The sequence below is a fragment of the Hyla sarda genome, unplaced genomic scaffold (genome assembly GCF_029499605.1).
Source record: "Hyla sarda isolate aHylSar1 unplaced genomic scaffold, aHylSar1.hap1 scaffold_992, whole genome shotgun sequence".
Taxonomy (NCBI): Eukaryota; Metazoa; Chordata; class Amphibia; order Anura; family Hylidae; genus Hyla; species Hyla sarda.
In genome coordinates this window covers 106,196-123,914 of record NW_026611023.1, presented here as the reverse complement: position 1 = coordinate 123,914, position 17,719 = coordinate 106,196, and the positions used below count along the sequence as shown (strand labels likewise).

General features: G+C 46.3%; 7 non-coding genes and 1 pseudogene across 7 annotated transcripts; all 8 read right to left on the bottom strand.

Annotated features, from left to right (window-relative positions):
- Positions 1 to 1,723: 1,723 nt before the first annotated feature.
- On the bottom strand, positions 1,724 to 1,914 carry LOC130351697 (U2 spliceosomal RNA). The gene has a single exon (XR_008888276.1). It is a non-coding gene; the product is annotated as a U2 spliceosomal RNA (small nuclear RNA).
- Positions 1,915 to 3,995: 2,081 nt separating this feature from the next.
- Positions 3,996 to 4,186, bottom strand: LOC130351695 (U2 spliceosomal RNA). Its single transcript, XR_008888274.1, has one exon. It is a non-coding gene; the product is annotated as a U2 spliceosomal RNA (small nuclear RNA).
- Positions 4,187 to 6,261: 2,075 nt separating this feature from the next.
- LOC130351707 (U2 spliceosomal RNA) lies at positions 6,262 to 6,444 on the bottom strand. The gene has a single exon (XR_008888283.1). It is a non-coding gene; the product is annotated as a U2 spliceosomal RNA (small nuclear RNA).
- Positions 6,445 to 7,134: 690 nt separating this feature from the next.
- On the bottom strand, positions 7,135 to 7,294 carry LOC130351714 (U2 spliceosomal RNA; annotated as a pseudogene).
- A 2,091-nt stretch (positions 7,295 to 9,385) lies between these two features.
- On the bottom strand, positions 9,386 to 9,576 carry LOC130351694 (U2 spliceosomal RNA). Its single transcript, XR_008888273.1, has one exon. It is a non-coding gene; the product is annotated as a U2 spliceosomal RNA (small nuclear RNA).
- A 2,092-nt stretch (positions 9,577 to 11,668) lies between these two features.
- On the bottom strand, positions 11,669 to 11,859 carry LOC130351693 (U2 spliceosomal RNA). The gene has a single exon (XR_008888272.1). It is a non-coding gene; the product is annotated as a U2 spliceosomal RNA (small nuclear RNA).
- Positions 11,860 to 13,961: 2,102 nt separating this feature from the next.
- On the bottom strand, positions 13,962 to 14,152 carry LOC130351692 (U2 spliceosomal RNA). The gene has a single exon (XR_008888271.1). It is a non-coding gene; the product is annotated as a U2 spliceosomal RNA (small nuclear RNA).
- Positions 14,153 to 16,228: 2,076 nt separating this feature from the next.
- LOC130351691 (U2 spliceosomal RNA) lies at positions 16,229 to 16,419 on the bottom strand. The gene has a single exon (XR_008888270.1). It is a non-coding gene; the product is annotated as a U2 spliceosomal RNA (small nuclear RNA).
- Positions 16,420 to 17,719: the final 1,300 nt, after the last annotated feature.

The following is a 17,719-nucleotide window of genomic DNA, read 5'->3' as shown; positions in this document are numbered from 1 at the left end:
ACGGGAAGCTGTAAGCATAGAGGACATGCCTGCACCCCATTGGACTTACCTGTGTGGGTTAAATCCGGGTTATTTGACAACCTATGGCGGTGATGGTTCTGCTCAGGCAGAGCAGTGCTGATGCTCCTCATAAAGCTGTCGCTGCTGTGAAGGTTCTAGGTGACATCACAAATCCCTATGGTTACATACACAACAAAGCTGGGTTGTTGTTGTTTACACTCTGCAAGGCCTGTGGAAGTGAGTGACATCATAGCACTGTAGTTCTGAGGGTTCAAGATGGATGCAACAATCTCCTGTTGCTTCTATGAAGGCCGTAATAGACGACATCACCAAACAGCTCCATAGTCACATACACAGCAAAGGAGAGATGTTGTTTACACCTAGTGATGTCAGTGGTATTGAGTGACATCACAGCACAGTGCTAAGGCTCCTGGGCCTGGACACAGCAGCGGCTGCAATATCTCAACGGAGAATACGTTTATATCTATGTGTGTGTGTGCGCATATATATATATATATATATATATATATATATATATATATATATATTTCTCCGCCGAAATCACTTTTAAACCCATTTCCACCTTTTTTTCCCTTCTCTTCCTCTTACTTTTTTTTCACGTTTTTTTACGTTTTTCTCCTTTTCGCCTCTTTTCTGGGCGTATTATTCTTCTTTTTCTTCTTTTTTTTCGTCTAATGCATACCCCATCAGTGCAGCAATGCTTATTCAATACCGCCAGCAGATGGAGACACTGGGGGATAATTTTCTAAGGATTTATACTGATTTTTCCTGTCTGAATTTGTCGCACAGAAAGTTGCAGGCCAAATATGTGTGACATTTCTGCGACTTTAGCTTCTAGAGCATTTTTACAACATTATACATAGGTGCTGAATACATAAAAAGCGACTGTTCAGCGACAGACAAGTCGCATCGGCTGAAAGTAGGCCAGAATGTCAGTCCATGTTGGAGCAGGTTTAGATACAGTCTAAAGCATAGATCTCAAAGTCTGTGCACAGAATTTAGCAAGGGCCTCGCACCTTCTGATGCATCAGGTAGGTGCACAATAGCATAGCCTAACCCTCTGTACTTTGGTCTATATTGATGCGGGACATAGACAGCCAGCTGATGACCAATCCATTAGTGCAATGGATGGCTGGAAGCATTTGTCTTTGCCTTTGCAATACCACAGAAGCAATGCATGGTCAATGTACAGCAATGACACACCTGTGTGAACAGCCAGGAGACCCCCCCCCCCCCCCCATGTTATGTTACATAGTTACATAGTTAGTACGGTCGAAAAAAGACATATGTCCATCACGTTCAACCAGGGAATTAAGGGGTAGGGGTGTGGCGCGATATTGGGGAAGGGATGAGATTTTATATTTCTTCATAAGCATTAATCTTATTTTGTCAATTAGGAACATTCAGCACCCACCCGCTATCAAGGCAGCTGCCTATCATGTCATGCCCTACCTGCACAGGTGTGCTGGCTACTCAAATGATCCAATTAAGGAGGCCATTTAGTCAGCAGCAGCAGAAGTCCTGTGCCTGGACGCTCCAACAGGGGCCAGACACAAGCAGAAGCAGAAGCAGCAGAAGCAGCAGCAGCACCACCTTTTGTTTTTTGGCTGCAGCAGCAGCAAGGCCCACAGGGCTGGCTAGCTGGCTAGCCAGCAAGCAGGTAGCAATGAAAGTAGGAATCTTTCTTTTTAACCCTGTAAGGGGGTGGTGCACTGTACCCGAAGATACTGCCATATCGGGTCAATGCATAGGGCGACGGAAGCAAGCTTCGAAATCGGCCCCCGTTCTCAAAAATCCATTTAATATATGGTCCCCAGATAGGGGACGTATCAGATATTAAACTGATAAGAACAGATACTACACTTGATCTTAGCCAAAAGGCCGAGAAGCGATAACCGTGAAAGGGGCGGGCCCAACAAGGTCCCCTTCATGGGCACTATCACTGCTTGCTGTCAGGGAGGCTGCCAGACAATTTTCCATGCACACTCTGGGCTGGGGGGCAGTCAACCACCAGTACACACAGCAGAACCTAAACCCATACCATTATTGCTAAGCAGCAAGACAGGGGCCCATTGCACTCCCACGGGGCCTTTTTAAATGCAATCCATAACCCGGATTTGCCAGGAACCCTTCTTACTCCTCCTACTTGCATGTGACACTGGGCTTAGGATCTGCATAGGAAACACACACACAAGCACACACCTACCTTTGTTGCCTGCAGATGCCTCCTTGGCTGTCCCCAAACGGTATCAAACCAACACCCACGGGAAGCTGTAAGCATAGAGGACATGCCTGCACCCCATTGGACTTACCTGTGTGGGTTAAATCCGGGTTATTTGACAACCTATGGCGGTGATGGTTCTGCTCAGGCAGAGCAGTGCTGATGCTCCTCATAAAGCTGTCGCTGCTGTGAAGGTTCTAGGTGACATCACAAATCCCTTTGGTTACATACACAACAAAGCTGGGTTGTTGTTGTTTACACTCTGCAAGGCCTGTGGAAGTGAGTGACATCATAGCACTGTAGTTCTGAGGGTTCAAGATGGATGCAACAATCTCCTGTTGCTTCTATGAAGGCCGTAATAGACGACATCACCAAACAGCTCCATAGTCACATACACAGCAAAGGAGAGATGTTGTTTACACCTAGTGATGTCAGTGGTATTGAGTGACATCACAGCACAGTGCTAAGGCTCCTGGGCCTGGACACAGCAGCGGCTGCAATATCTCAACGGAGAATACGTTTATATCTATGTGTGTGTGTGCGCATATATATATATATATATATATATATATATATATATATATATTTCTCCGCCGAAATCACTTTTAAACCCATTTCCACCTTTTTTTCCCTTCTCTTCCTCTTACTTTTTTTTCACGTTTTTTTACGTTTTTCTCCTTTTCGCCTCTTTTCTGGGCGTATTATTCTTCTTTTTCTTCTTTTTTTTCGTCTAATGCATACCCCATCAGTGCAGCAATGCTTATTCAATACCGCCAGCAGATGGAGACACTGGGGGATAATTTTCTAAGGATTTATACTGATTTTTCCTGTCTGAATTTGTCGCACAGAAAGTTGCAGGCCAAATATGTGTGACATTTCTGCGACTTTAGCTTCTAGAGCATTTTTACAACATTATACATAGGTGCTGAATACATAAAAAGCGACTGTTCAGCGACAGACAAGTCGCATCGGCTGAAAGTAGGCCAGAATGTCAGTCCATGTTGGAGCAGGTTTAGATACAGTCTAAAGCATAGATCTCAAAGTCTGTGCACAGAATTTAGCAAGGGCCTCGCACCTTCTGATGCATCAGGTAGGTGCACAATAGCATAGCCTAACCCTCTGTACTTTGGTCTATATTGATGCGGGACATAGACAGCCAGCTGATGACCAATCCATTAGTGCAATGGATGGCTGGAAGCATTTGTCTTTGCCTTTGCAATACCACAGAAGCAATGCATGGTCAATGTACAGCAATGACACACCTGTGTGAACAGCCAGGAGACCCCCCCCCCCCCCATGTTATGTTACATAGTTACATAGTTAGTACGGTCGAAAAAAGACATATGTCCATCACGTTCAACCAGGGAATTAAGGGGTAGGGGTGTGGCGCGATATTGGGGAAGGGATGAGATTTTATATTTCTTCATAAGCATTAATCTTATTTTGTCAATTAGGAACATTCAGCACCCACCCGCTATCAAGGCAGCTGCCTATCATGTCATGCCCTACCTGCACAGGTGTGCTGGCTACTCAAATGATCCAATTAAGGAGGCCATTTAGTCAGCAGCAGCAGAAGTCCTGTGCCTGGACGCTCCAACAGGGGCCAGACACAAGCAGAAGCAGCAGAAGCAGCAGCAGCACCACCTTTTGTTTTTTGGCTGCAGCAGCAGCAAGGCCCACAGGGCTGGCTAGCTGGCTAGCCAGCAAGCAGGTAGCAATGAAAGTAGGAATCTTTCTTTTTAACCCTGTAAGGGGGTGGTGCACTGTACCCGAAGATACTGCCATATCGGGTCAATGCATAGGGCGACGGAAGCAAGCTTCGAAATCGGCCCCCGTTCTCAAAAATCCATTTAATATATGGTCCCCAGATAGGGGACGTATCAGATATTAAACTGATAAGAACAGATACTACACTTGATCTTAGCCAAAAGGCCGAGAAGCGATAACCGTGAAAGGGGCGGGCCCAACAAGGTCCCCTTCATGGGCACTATCACTGCTTGCTGTCAGGGAGGCTGCCAGACAATTTTCCATGCACACTCTGGGCTGGGGGGCAGTCAACCACCAGTACACACAGCAGAACCTAAACCCATACCATTATTGCTAAGCAGCAAGACAGGGGCCCATTGCACTCCCACGGGGCCTTTTTAAATGCAATCCATAACCCGGATTTGCCAGGAACCCTTCTTACTCCTCCTACTTGCATGTGACACTGGGCTTAGGATCTGCATAGGAAACACACACACAAGCACACACCTACCTTTGTTGCCTGCAGATGCCTCCTTGGCTGTCCCCAAACGGTATCAAACCAACACCCACGGGAAGCTGTAAGCATAGAGGACATGCCTGCACCCCATTGGACTTACCTGTGTGGGTTAAATCCGGGTTATTTGACAACCTATGGCGGTGATGGTTCTGCTCAGGCAGAGCAGTGCTGATGCTCCTCATAAAGCTGTCGCTGCTGTGAAGGTTCTAGGTGACATCACAAATCCCTATGGTTACATACACAACAAAGCTGGGTTGTTGTTGTTTACACTCTGCAAGGCCTGTGGAAGTGAGTGACATCATAGCACTGTAGTTCTGAGGGTTCAAGATGGATGCAACAATCTCCTGTTGCTTCTATGAAGGCCGTAATAGACGACATCACCAAACAGCTCCATAGTCACATACACAGCAAAGGAGAGATGTTGTTTACACCTAGTGATGTCAGTGGTATTGAGTGACATCACAGCACAGTGCTAAGGCTCCTGGGCCTGGACACAGCAGCGGCTGCAATATCTCAACGGAGAATACGTTTATATCTATGTGTGTGTGTGCGCATATATATATATATATATATATATATATATATATATTTCTCCGCCGAAATCACTTTTAAACCCATTTCCACCTTTTTTTCCCTTCTCTTCCTCTTACTTTTTTTTCACGTTTTTTTACGTTTTTCTCCTTTTCGCCTCTTTTCTGGGCGTATTATTCTTCTTTTTCTTCTTTTTTTTCGTCTAATGCATACCCCATCAGTGCAGCAATGCTTATTCAATACCGCCAGCAGATGGAGACACTGGGGGATAATTTTCTAAGGATTTATACTGATTTTTCCTGTCTGAATTTGTCGCACAGAAAGTTGCAGGCCAAATATGTGTGACATTTCTGCGACTTTAGCTTCTAGAGCATTTTTACAACATTATACATAGGTGCTGAATACATAAAAAGCGACTGTTCAGCGACAGACAAGTCGCATCGGCTGAAAGTAGGCCAGAATGTCAGTCCATGTTGGAGCAGGTTTAGATACAGTCTAAAGCATAGATCTCAAAGTCTGTGCACAGAATTTAGCAAGGGCCTCGCACCTTCTGATGCATCAGGTAGGTGCACAATAGCATAGCCTAACCCTCTGTACTTTGGTCTATATTGATGCGGGACATAGACAGCCAGCTGATGACCAATCCATTAGTGCAATGGATGGCTGGAAGCATTTGTCTTTGCCTTTGCAATACCACAGAAGCAATGCATGGTCAATGTACAGCAATGACACACCTGTGTGAACAGCCAGGAGACCCCCCCCCCCCCCCCCATGTTATGTTACATAGTTACATAGTTAGTACGGTCGAAAAAAGACATATGTCCATCACGTTCAACCAGGGAATTAAGGGGTAGGGGTGTGGCGCGATATTGGGGAAGGGATGAGATTTTATATTTCTTCATAAGCATTAATCTTATTTTGTCAATTAGGAACATTCAGCACCCACCCGCTATCAAGGCAGCTGCCTATCATGTCATGCCCTACCTGCACAGGTGTGCTGGCTACTCAAATGATCCAATTAAGGAGGCCATTTAGTCAGCAGCAGCAGAAGTCCTGTGCCTGGACGCTCCAACAGGGGCCAGACACAAGCAGAAGCAGAAGCAGCAGCAGCACCACCTTTTGTTTTTTGGCTGCAGCAGCAGCAAGGCCCACAGGGCTGGCTAGCTGGCTAGCCAGCAAGCAGGTAGCAATGAAAGTAGGAATCTTTCTTTTTAACCCTGTAAGGGGGTGGTGCACTGTACCCGAAGATACTGCCATATCGGGTCAATGCATAGGGCGACGGAAGCAAGCTTCGAAATCGGCCCCCGTTCTCAAAAATCCATTTAATATATGGTCCCCAGATAGGGGACGTATCAGATATTAAACTGATAAGAACAGATTTTTTTTTTTATTTTTATCTAAAGCCGAGGAACGTGCTTTCGATTCACCCAAAGTGCAAGAAAAAGTGCAAACGTGTTACACTAAAAAAACGTGCACAAAGGATGCGGTCTATCGCAAGCCCTTCTCCGATAGGAGAGAGGCCCCCCAACAAACCTTACCCTTCGCCTCCGGACCAAAAGGTACCTGCGAGGTTCCAGGTTCGATGTCCCTTTTCGCCGAAGCTACTAGGGGACCACAAATGCTCCCGGCATCCCCCTTGGCGTTAGCCAAGGTATCTGCCCGCAGAGCCGATTACGGTAGGTACCCTGCCAAGCAGGAGTACCCGGGGTGTTTGCAGGGAGGTGCGGAACCTAATGGCCACACACACCTCCCCTAGACCGCCAGGAGGGACACCCAGAAGGGCTACCGCATCCTGACAAATCCTGTGAACACACAACACGCAAAAAGTGACACAGTGACGAAAAATAAATAAATAAGTGAATGTGTGCAGATATACTGCCCGGACATCCGGCCGGATCTATAAAAATTTCTCTGATCCTAGCCAGAAGGCCGGGAATCAAGAGGTGAGTGCCACAAGGTGAAGAGATTATGGTGCCCGTGCTTCAACTCAGTGAGTCTATCCTCCCAGTGAGTTTCGGCACCTCGGGGTCACCACTCCCCGAGGCACAAAAGTACCTCGGCTCTAGACCCTCTCAGCCTCATGGCGAGACCCGGAGGGAACAGGTCACATCGGGGCAGCCGTCGAGCTGATTCCTCAGAACCAGCCCCGGAAAGCCCTGGTACACCTGCATCCTCCATGCAGCACCCATCCCCACCAGCATGAAAACTGATAAGAACAGATACTACACTTGATCTTAGCCAAAAGGCCGAGAAGCGATAACCGTGAAAGGGGCGGGCCCAACAAGGTCCCCTTCATGGGCACTATCACTGCTTGCTGTCAGGGAGGCTGCCAGACAATTTTCCATGCACACTCTGGGCTGGGGGGCAGTCAACCACCAGTACACACAGCAGAACCTAAACCCATACCATTATTGCTAAGCAGCAAGACAGGGGCCCATTGCACTCCCACGGGGCCTTTTTAAATGCAATCCATAACCCGGATTTGCCAGGAACCCTTCTTACTCCTCCTACTTGCATGTGACACTGGGCTTAGGATCTGCATAGGAAACACACACACAAGCACACACCTACCTTTGTTGCCTGCAGATGCCTCCTTGGCTGTCCCCAAACGGTATCAAACCAACACCCACGGGAAGCTGTAAGCATAGAGGACATGCCTGCACCCCATTGGACTTACCTGTGTGGGTTAAATCCGGGTTATTTGACAACCTATGGCGGTGATGGTTCTGCTCAGGCAGAGCAGTGCTGATGCTCCTCATAAAGCTGTCGCTGCTGTGAAGGTTCTAGGTGACATCACAAATCCCTATGGTTACATACACAACAAAGCTGGGTTGTTGTTGTTTACACTCTGCAAGGCCTGTGGAAGTGAGTGACATCATAGCACTGTAGTTCTGAGGGTTCTAGATGGATGCAACAATCTCCTGTTGCTTCTATGAAGGCCGTAATAGACGACATCACCAAACAGCTCCATAGTCACATACACAGCAAAGGAGAGATGTTGTTTACACCTAGTGATGTCAGTGGTATTGAGTGACATCACAGCACAGTGCTAAGGCTCCTGGGCCTGGACACAGCAGCGGCTGCAATATCTCAACGGAGAATACGTTTATATCTATGTGTGTGTGTGCGCATATATATATATATATATATATATATATATATATATATATATATATATATATTTCTCCGCCGAAATCACTTTTAAACCCATTTCCACCTTTTTTTCCCTTCTCTTCCTCTTACTTTTTTTTCACGTTTTTTTACGTTTTTCTCCTTTTCGCCTCTTTTCTGGGCGTATTATTCTTCTTTTTCTTCTTTTTTTTCGTCTAATGCATACCCCATCAGTGCAGCAATGCTTATTCAATACCGCCAGCAGATGGAGACACTGGGGGATAATTTTCTAAGGATTTATACTGATTTTTCCTGTCTGAATTTGTCGCACAGAAAGTTGCAGGCCAAATATGTGTGACATTTCTGCGACTTTAGCTTCTAGAGCATTTTTACAACATTATACATAGGTGCTGAATACATAAAAAGCGACTGTTCAGCGACAGACAAGTCGCATCGGCTGAAAGTAGGCCAGAATGTCAGTCCATGTTGGAGCAGGTTTAGATACAGTCTAAAGCATAGATCTCAAAGTCTGTGCACAGAATTTAGCAAGGGCCTCGCACCTTCTGATGCATCAGGTAGGTGCACAATAGCATAGCCTAACCCTCTGTACTTTGGTCTATATTGATGCGGGACATAGACAGCCAGCTGATGACCAATCCATTAGTGCAATGGATGGCTGGAAGCATTTGTCTTTGCCTTTGCAATACCACAGAAGCAATGCATGGTCAATGTACAGCAATGACACACCTGTGTGAACAGCCAGGAGACCCCCCCCCCCCCCATGTTATGTTACATAGTTACATAGTTAGTACGGTCGAAAAAAGACATATGTCCATCACGTTCAACCAGGGAATTAAGGGGTAGGGGTGTGGCGCGATATTGGGGAAGGGATGAGATTTTATATTTCTTCATAAGCATTAATCTTATTTTGTCAATTAGGAACATTCAGCACCCACCCGCTATCAAGGCAGCTGCCCATCATGTCATGCCCTACCTGCACAGGTGTGCTGGCTACTCAAATGATCCAATTAAGGAGGCCATTTAGTCAGCAGCAGCAGAAGTCCTGTGCCTGGACGCTCCAACAGGGGCCAGACACAAGCAGAAGCAGCAGAAGCAGCAGCAGCACCACCTTTTGTTTTTTGGCTGCAGCAGCAGCAAGGCCCACAGGGCTGGCTAGCTGGCTAGCCAGCAAGCAGGTAGCAATGAAAGTAGGAATCTTTCTTTTTAACCCTGTAAGGGGGTGGTGCACTGTACCCGAAGATACTGCCATATCGGGTCAATGCATAGGGCGACGGAAGCAAGCTTCGAAATCGGCCCCCGTTCTCAAAAATCCATTTAATATATGGTCCCCAGATAGGGGACGTATCAGATATTAAACTGATAAGAACAGATACTACACTTGATCTTAGCCAAAAGGCCGAGAAGCGATAACCGTGAAAGGGGCGGGCCCAACAAGGTCCCCTTCATGGGCACTATCACTGCTTGCTGTCAGGGAGGCTGCCAGACAATTTTCCATGCACACTCTGGGCTGGGGGGCAGTCAACCACCAGTACACACAGCAGAACCTAAACCCATACCATTATTGCTAAGCAGCAAGACAGGGGCCCATTGCACTCCCACGGGGCCTTTTTAAATGCAATCCATAACCCGGATTTGCCAGGAACCCTTCTTACTCCTCCTACTTGCATGTGACACTGGGCTTAGGATCTGCATAGGAAACACACACACAAGCACACACCTACCTTTGTTGCCTGCAGATGCCTCCTTGGCTGTCCCCAAACGGTATCAAACCAACACCCACGGGAAGCTGTAAGCATAGAGGACATGCCTGCACCCCATTGGACTTACCTGTGTGGGTTAAATCCGGGTTATTTGACAACCTATGGCGGTGATGGTTCTGCTCAGGCAGAGCAGTGCTGATGCTCCTCATAAAGCTGTCGCTGCTGTGAAGGTTCTAGGTGACATCACAAATCCCTATGGTTACATACACAACAAAGCTGGGTTGTTGTTGTTTACACTCTGCAAGGCCTGTGGAAGTGAGTGACATCATAGCACTGTAGTTCTGAGGGTTCAAGATGGATGCAACAATCTCCTGTTGCTTCTATGAAGGCCGTAATAGACGACATCACCAAACAGCTCCATAGTCACATACACAGCAAAGGAGAGATGTTGTTTACACCTAGTGATGTCAGTGGTATTGAGTGACATCACAGCACAGTGCTAAGGCTCCTGGGCCTGGACACAGCAGCGGCTGCAATATCTCAACGGAGAATACGTTTATATCTATGTGTGTGTGTGCGCATATATATATATATATATATATATATATATATATATATATATATTTCTCCGCCGAAATCACTTTTAAACCCATTTCCACCTTTTTTTCCCTTCTCTTCCTCTTACTTTTTTTTCACGTTTTTTTACGTTTTTCTCCTTTTCGCCTCTTTTCTGGGCGTATTATTCTTCTTTTTCTTCTTTTTTTTCGTCTAATGCATACCCCATCAGTGCAGCAATGCTTATTCAATACCGCCAGCAGATGGAGACACTGGGGGATAATTTTCTAAGGATTTATACTGATTTTTCCTGTCTGAATTTGTCGCACAGAAAGTTGCAGGCCAAATATGTGTGACATTTCTGCGACTTTAGCTTCTAGAGCATTTTTACAACATTATACATAGGTGCTGAATACATAAAAAGCGACTGTTCAGCGACAGACAAGTCGCATCGGCTGAAAGTAGGCCAGAATGTCAGTCCATGTTGGAGCAGGTTTAGATACAGTCTAAAGCATAGATCTCAAAGTCTGTGCACAGAATTTAGCAAGGGCCTCGCACCTTCTGATGCATCAGGTAGGTGCACAATAGCATAGCCTAACCCTCTGTACTTTGGTCTATATTGATGCGGGACATAGACAGCCAGCTGATGACCAATCCATTAGTGCAATGGATGGCTGGAAGCATTTGTCTTTGCCTTTGCAATACCACAGAAGCAATGCATGGTCAATGTACAGCAATGACACACCTGTGTGAACAGCCAGGAGACCCCCCCCCCCCCCCCCATGTTATGTTACATAGTTACATAGTTAGTACGGTCGAAAAAAGACATATGTCCATCACGTTCAACCAGGGAATTAAGGGGTAGGGGTGTGGCGCGATATTGGGGAAGGGATGAGATTTTATATTTCTTCATAAGCATTAATCTTATTTTGTCAATTAGGAACATTCAGCACCCACCCGCTATCAAGGCAGCTGCCTATCATGTCATGCCCTACCTGCACAGGTGTGCTGGCTACTCAAATGATCCAATTAAGGAGGCCATTTAGTCAGCAGCAGCAGAAGTCCTGTGCCTGGACGCTCCAACAGGGGCCAGACACAAGCAGAAGCAGAAGCAGCAGAAGCAGCAGCAGCACCACCTTTTGTTTTTTGGCTGCAGCAGCAGCAAGGCCCACAGGGCTGGCTAGCTGGCTAGCCAGCAAGCAGGTAGCAATGAAAGTAGGAATCTTTCTTTTTAACCCTGTAAGGGGGTGGTGCACTGTACCCGAAGATACTGCCATATCGGGTCAATGCATAGGGCGACGGAAGCAAGCTTCGAAATCGGCCCCCGTTCTCAAAAATCCATTTAATATATGGTCCCCAGATAGGGGACGTATCAGATATTAAACTGATAAGAACAGATACTACACTTGATCTTAGCCAAAAGGCCGAGAAGCGATAACCGTGAAAGGGGCGGGCCCAACAAGGTCCCCTTCATGGGCACTATCACTGCTTGCTGTCAGGGAGGCTGCCAGACAATTTTCCATGCACACTCTGGGCTGGGGGGCAGTCAACCACCAGTACACACAGCAGAACCTAAACCCATACCATTATTGCTAAGCAGCAAGACAGGGGCCCATTGCACTCCCACGGGGCCTTTTTAAATGCAATCCATAACCCGGATTTGCCAGGAACCCTTCTTACTCCTCCTACTTGCATGTGACACTGGGCTTAGGATCTGCATAGGAAACACACACACAAGCACACACCTACCTTTGTTGCCTGCAGATGCCTCCTTGGCTGTCCCCAAACGGTATCAAACCAACACCCACGGGAAGCTGTAAGCATAGAGGACATGCCTGCACCCCATTGGACTTACCTGTGTGGGTTAAATCCGGGTTATTTGACAACCTATGGCGGTGATGGTTCTGCTCAGGCAGAGCAGTGCTGATGCTCCTCATAAAGCTGTCGCTGCTGTGAAGGTTCTAGGTGACATCACAAATCCCTATGGTTACATACACAACAAAGCTGGGTTGTTGTTGTTTACACTCTGCAAGGCCTGTGGAAGTGAGTGACATCATAGCACTGTAGTTCTGAGGGTTCAAGATGGATGCAACAATCTCCTGTTGCTTCTATGAAGGCCGTAATAGACGACATCACCAAACAGCTCCATAGTCACATACACAGCAAAGGAGAGATGTTGTTTACACCTAGTGATGTCAGTGGTATTGAGTGACATCACAGCACAGTGCTAAGGCTCCTGGGCCTGGACACAGCAGCGGCTGCAATATCTCAACGGAGAATACGTTTATATCTATGTGTGTGTGTGCGCATATATATATATATATATATATATATATATATATATATATATATATATATATATATTTCTCCGCCGAAATCACTTTTAAACCCATTTCCACCTTTTTTTCCCTTCTCTTCCTCTTACTTTTTTTTCACGTTTTTTTACGTTTTTCTCCTTTTCGCCTCTTTTCTGGGCGTATTATTCTTCTTTTTCTTCTTTTTTTTCGTCTAATGCATACCCCATCAGTGCAGCAATGCTTATTCAATACCGCCAGCAGATGGAGACACTGGGGGATAATTTTCTAAGGATTTATACTGATTTTTCCTGTCTGAATTTGTCGCACAGAAAGTTGCAGGCCAAATATGTGTGACATTTCTGCGACTTTAGCTTCTAGAGCATTTTTACAACATTATACATAGGTGCTGAATACATAAAAAGCGACTGTTCAGCGACAGACAAGTCGCATCGGCTGAAAGTAGGCCAGAATGTCAGTCCATGTTGGAGCAGGTTTAGATACAGTCTAAAGCATAGATCTCAAAGTCTGTGCACAGAATTTAGCAAGGGCCTCGCACCTTCTGATGCATCAGGTAGGTGCACAATAGCATAGCCTAACCCTCTGTACTTTGGTCTATATTGATGCGGGACATAGACAGCCAGCTGATGACCAATCCATTAGTGCAATGGATGGCTGGAAGCATTTGTCTTTGCCTTTGCAATACCACAGAAGCAATGCATGGTCAATGTACAGCAATGACACACCTGTGTGAACAGCCAGGAGACCCCCCCCCCCCCCCATGTTATGTTACATAGTTACATAGTTAGTACGGTCGAAAAAAGACATATGTCCATCACGTTCAACCAGGGAATTAAGGGGTAGGGGTGTGGCGCGATATTGGGGAAGGGATGAGATTTTATATTTCTTCATAAGCATTAATCTTATTTTGTCAATTAGGAACATTCAGCACCCACCCGCTATCAAGGCAGCTGCCTATCATGTCATGCCCTACCTGCACAGGTGTGCTGGCTACTCAAATGATCCAATTAAGGAGGCCATTTAGTCAGCAGCAGCAGAAGTCCTGTGCCTGGACGCTCCAACAGGGGCCAGACACAAGCAGAAGCAGAAGCAGCAGAAGCAGCAGCAGCACCACCTTTTGTTTTTTGGCTGCAGCAGCAGCAAGGCCCACAGGGCTGGCTAGCTGGCTAGCCAGCAAGCAGGTAGCAATGAAAGTAGGAATCTTTCTTTTTAACCCTGTAAGGGGGTGGTGCACTGTACCCGAAGATACTGCCATATCGGGTCAATGCATAGGGCGACGGAAGCAAGCTTCGAAATCGGCCCCCGTTCTCAAAAATCCATTTAATATATGGTCCCCAGATAGGGGACGTATCAGATATTAAACTGATAAGAACAGATACTACACTTGATCTTAGCCAAAAGGCCGAGAAGCGATAACCGTGAAAGGGGCGGGCCCAACAAGGTCCCCTTCATGGGCACTATCACTGCTTGCTGTCAGGGAGGCTGCCAGACAATTTTCCATGCACACTCTGGGCTGGGGGGCAGTCAACCACCAGTACACACAGCAGAACCTAAACCCATACCATTATTGCTAAGCAGCAAGACAGGGGCCCATTGCACTCCCACGGGGCCTTTTTAAATGCAATCCATAACCCGGATTTGCCAGGAACCCTTCTTACTCCTCCTACTTGCATGTGACACTGGGCTTAGGATCTGCATAGGAAACACACACACAAGCACACACCTACCTTTGTTGCCTGCAGATGCCTCCTTGGCTGTCCCCAAACGGTATCAAACCAACACCCACGGGAAGCTGTAAGCATAGAGGACATGCCTGCACCCCATTGGACTTACCTGTGTGGGTTAAATCCGGGTTATTTGACAACCTATGGCGGTGATGGTTCTGCTCAGGCAGAGCAGTGCTGATGCTCCTCATAAAGCTGTCGCTGCTGTGAAGGTTCTAGGTGACATCACAAATCCCTTTGGTTACATACACAACAAAGCTGGGTTGTTGTTGTTTACACTCTGCAAGGCCTGTGGAAGTGAGTGACATCATAGCACTGTAGTTCTGAGGGTTCAAGATGGATGCAACAATCTCCTGTTGCTTCTATGAAGGCCGTAATAGACGACATCACCAAACAGCTCCATAGTCACATACACAGCAAAGGAGAGATGTTGTTTACACCTAGTGATGTCAGTGGTATTGAGTGACATCACAGCACAGTGCTAAGGCTCCTGGGCCTGGACACAGCAGCGGCTGCAATATCTCAACGGAGAATACGTTTATATCTATGTGTGTGTGTGCGCATATATATATATATATATATATATATATATATATATATTTCTCCGCCGAAATCACTTTTAAACCCATTTCCACCTTTTTTTCCCTTCTCTTCCTCTTACTTTTTTTTCACGTTTTTTTACGTTTTTCTCCTTTTCGCCTCTTTTCTGGGCGTATTATTCTTCTTTTTCTTCTTTTTTTTCGTCTAATGCATACCCCATCAGTGCAGCAATGCTTATTCAATACCGCCAGCAGATGGAGACACTGGGGGATAATTTTCTAAGGATTTGTACTGATTTTTCCTGTCTGAATTTGTCGCACAGAAAGTTGCAGGCCAAATATGTGTGACATTTCTGCGACTTTAGCTTCTAGAGCATTTTTACAACATTATACATAGGTGCTGAATACATAAAAAGCGACTGTTCAGCGACAGACAAGTCGCATCGGCTGAAAGTAGGCCAGAATGTCAGTCCATGTTGGAGCAGGTTTAGATACAGTCTAAAGCATAGATCTCAAAGTCTGTGCACAGAATTTAGCAAGGGCCTCGCACCTTCTGATGCATCAGGTAGGTGCACAATAGCATAGCCTAACCCTCTGTACTTTGGTCTATATTGATGCGGGACATAGACAGCCAGCTGATGACCAATCCATTAGTGCAATGGATGGCTGGAAGCATTTGTCTTTGCCTTTGCAATACCACAGAAGCAATGCATGGTCAATGTACAGCAATGACACACCTGTGTGAACAGCCAGGAGACCCCCCCATGTTATGTTACATAGTTACATAGTTAGTACGGTCGAAAAAAGACATATGTCCATCACGTTCAACCAGGGAATTAAGGGGTAGGGGTGTGGCGCGATATTGGGGAAGGGATGAGATTTTATATTTCTTCATAAGCATTAATCTTATTTTGTCAATTAGGAACATTCAGCACCCACCCGCTATCAAGGCAGCTGCCTATCATGTCATGCCCTACCTGCACAGGTGTGCTGGCTACTCAAATGATCCAATTAAGGAGGCCATTTAGTCAGCAGCAGCAGAAGTCCTGTGCCTGGACGCTCCAACAGGGGCCAGACACAAGCAGAAGCAGAAGCAGCAGAAGCAGCAGCAGCACCACCTTTTGTTTTTTGGCTGCAGCAGCAGCAAGGCCCACAGGGCTGGCTAGCTGGCTAGCCAGCAAGCAGGTAGCAATGAAAGTAGGAATCTTTCTTTTTAACCCTGTAAGGGGGTGGTGCACTGTACCCGAAGATACTGCCATATCGGGTCAATGCATAGGGCGACGGAAGCAAGCTTCGAAATCGGCCCCCGTTCTCAAAAATCCATTTAATATATGGTCCCCAGATAGGGGACGTATCAGATATTAAACTGATAAGAACAGATACTACACTTGATCTTAGCCAAAAGGCCGAGAAGCGATAACCGTGAAAGGGGCGGGCCCAACAAGGTCCCCTTCATGGGCACTATCACTGCTTGCTGTCAGGGAGGCTGCCAGACAATTTTCCATGCACACTCTGGGCTGGGGGGCAGTCAACCACCAGTACACACAGCAGAACCTAAACCCATACCATTATTGCTAAGCAGCAAGACAGGGGCCCATTGCACTCCCACGGGGCCTTTTTAAATGCAATCCATAACCCGGATTTGCCAGGAACCCTTCTTACTCCTCCTACTTGCATGTGACACTGGGCTTAGGATCTGCATAGGAAACACACACACAAGCACACACCTACCTTTGTTGCCTGCAGATGCCTCCTTGGCTGTCCCCAAACGGTATCAAACCAACACCCACGGGAAGCTGTAAGCATAGAGGACATGCCTGCACCCCATTGGACTTACCTGTGTGGGTTAAATCCGGGTTATTTGACAACCTATGGCGGTGATGGTTCTGCTCAGGCAGAGCAGTGCTGATGCTCCTCATAAAGTTGTCGCTGCTGTGAAGGTTCTAGGTGACATCACAAATCCCTTTGGTTACATACACAACAAAGCTGGGTTGTTGTTGTTTACACTCTGCAAGGCCTGTGGAAGTGAGTGACATCATAGCACTGTAGTTCTGAGGGTTCAAGATGGATGCAACAATCTCCTGTTGCTTCTATGAAGGCCGTAATAGACGACATCACCAAACAGCTCCATAGTCACATACACAGCAAAGGAGAGATGTTGTTTACACCTAGTGATGTCAGTGGTATTGAGTGACATCACAGCACAGTGCTAAGGCTCCTGGGCCTGGACACAGCAGCGGCTGCAATATCTCAACGGAGAATACGTTTATATCTATGTGTGTGTGTGCGCATATATATATATATATATATATATATATATATATATATATATATATATTTCTCCGCCGAAATCACTTTTAAACCCATTTCCACCTTTTTTTCCCTTCTCTTCCTCTTACTTTTTTTTCACGTTTTTTTACGTTTTTCTCCTTTTCGCCTCTTTTCTGGGCGTATTATTCTTCTTTTTCTTCTTTTTTTTCGTCTAATGCATACCCCATCAGTGCAGCAATGCTTATTCAATACCGCCAGCAGATGGAGACACTGGGGGATAATTTTCTAAGGATTTATACTGATTTTTCCTGTCTGAATTTGTCGCACAGAAAGTTGCAGGCCAAATATGTGTGACATTTCTGCGACTTTAGCTTCTAGAGCATTTTTACAACATTATACATAGGTGCTGAATACATAAAAAGCGACTGTTCAGCGACAGACAAGTCG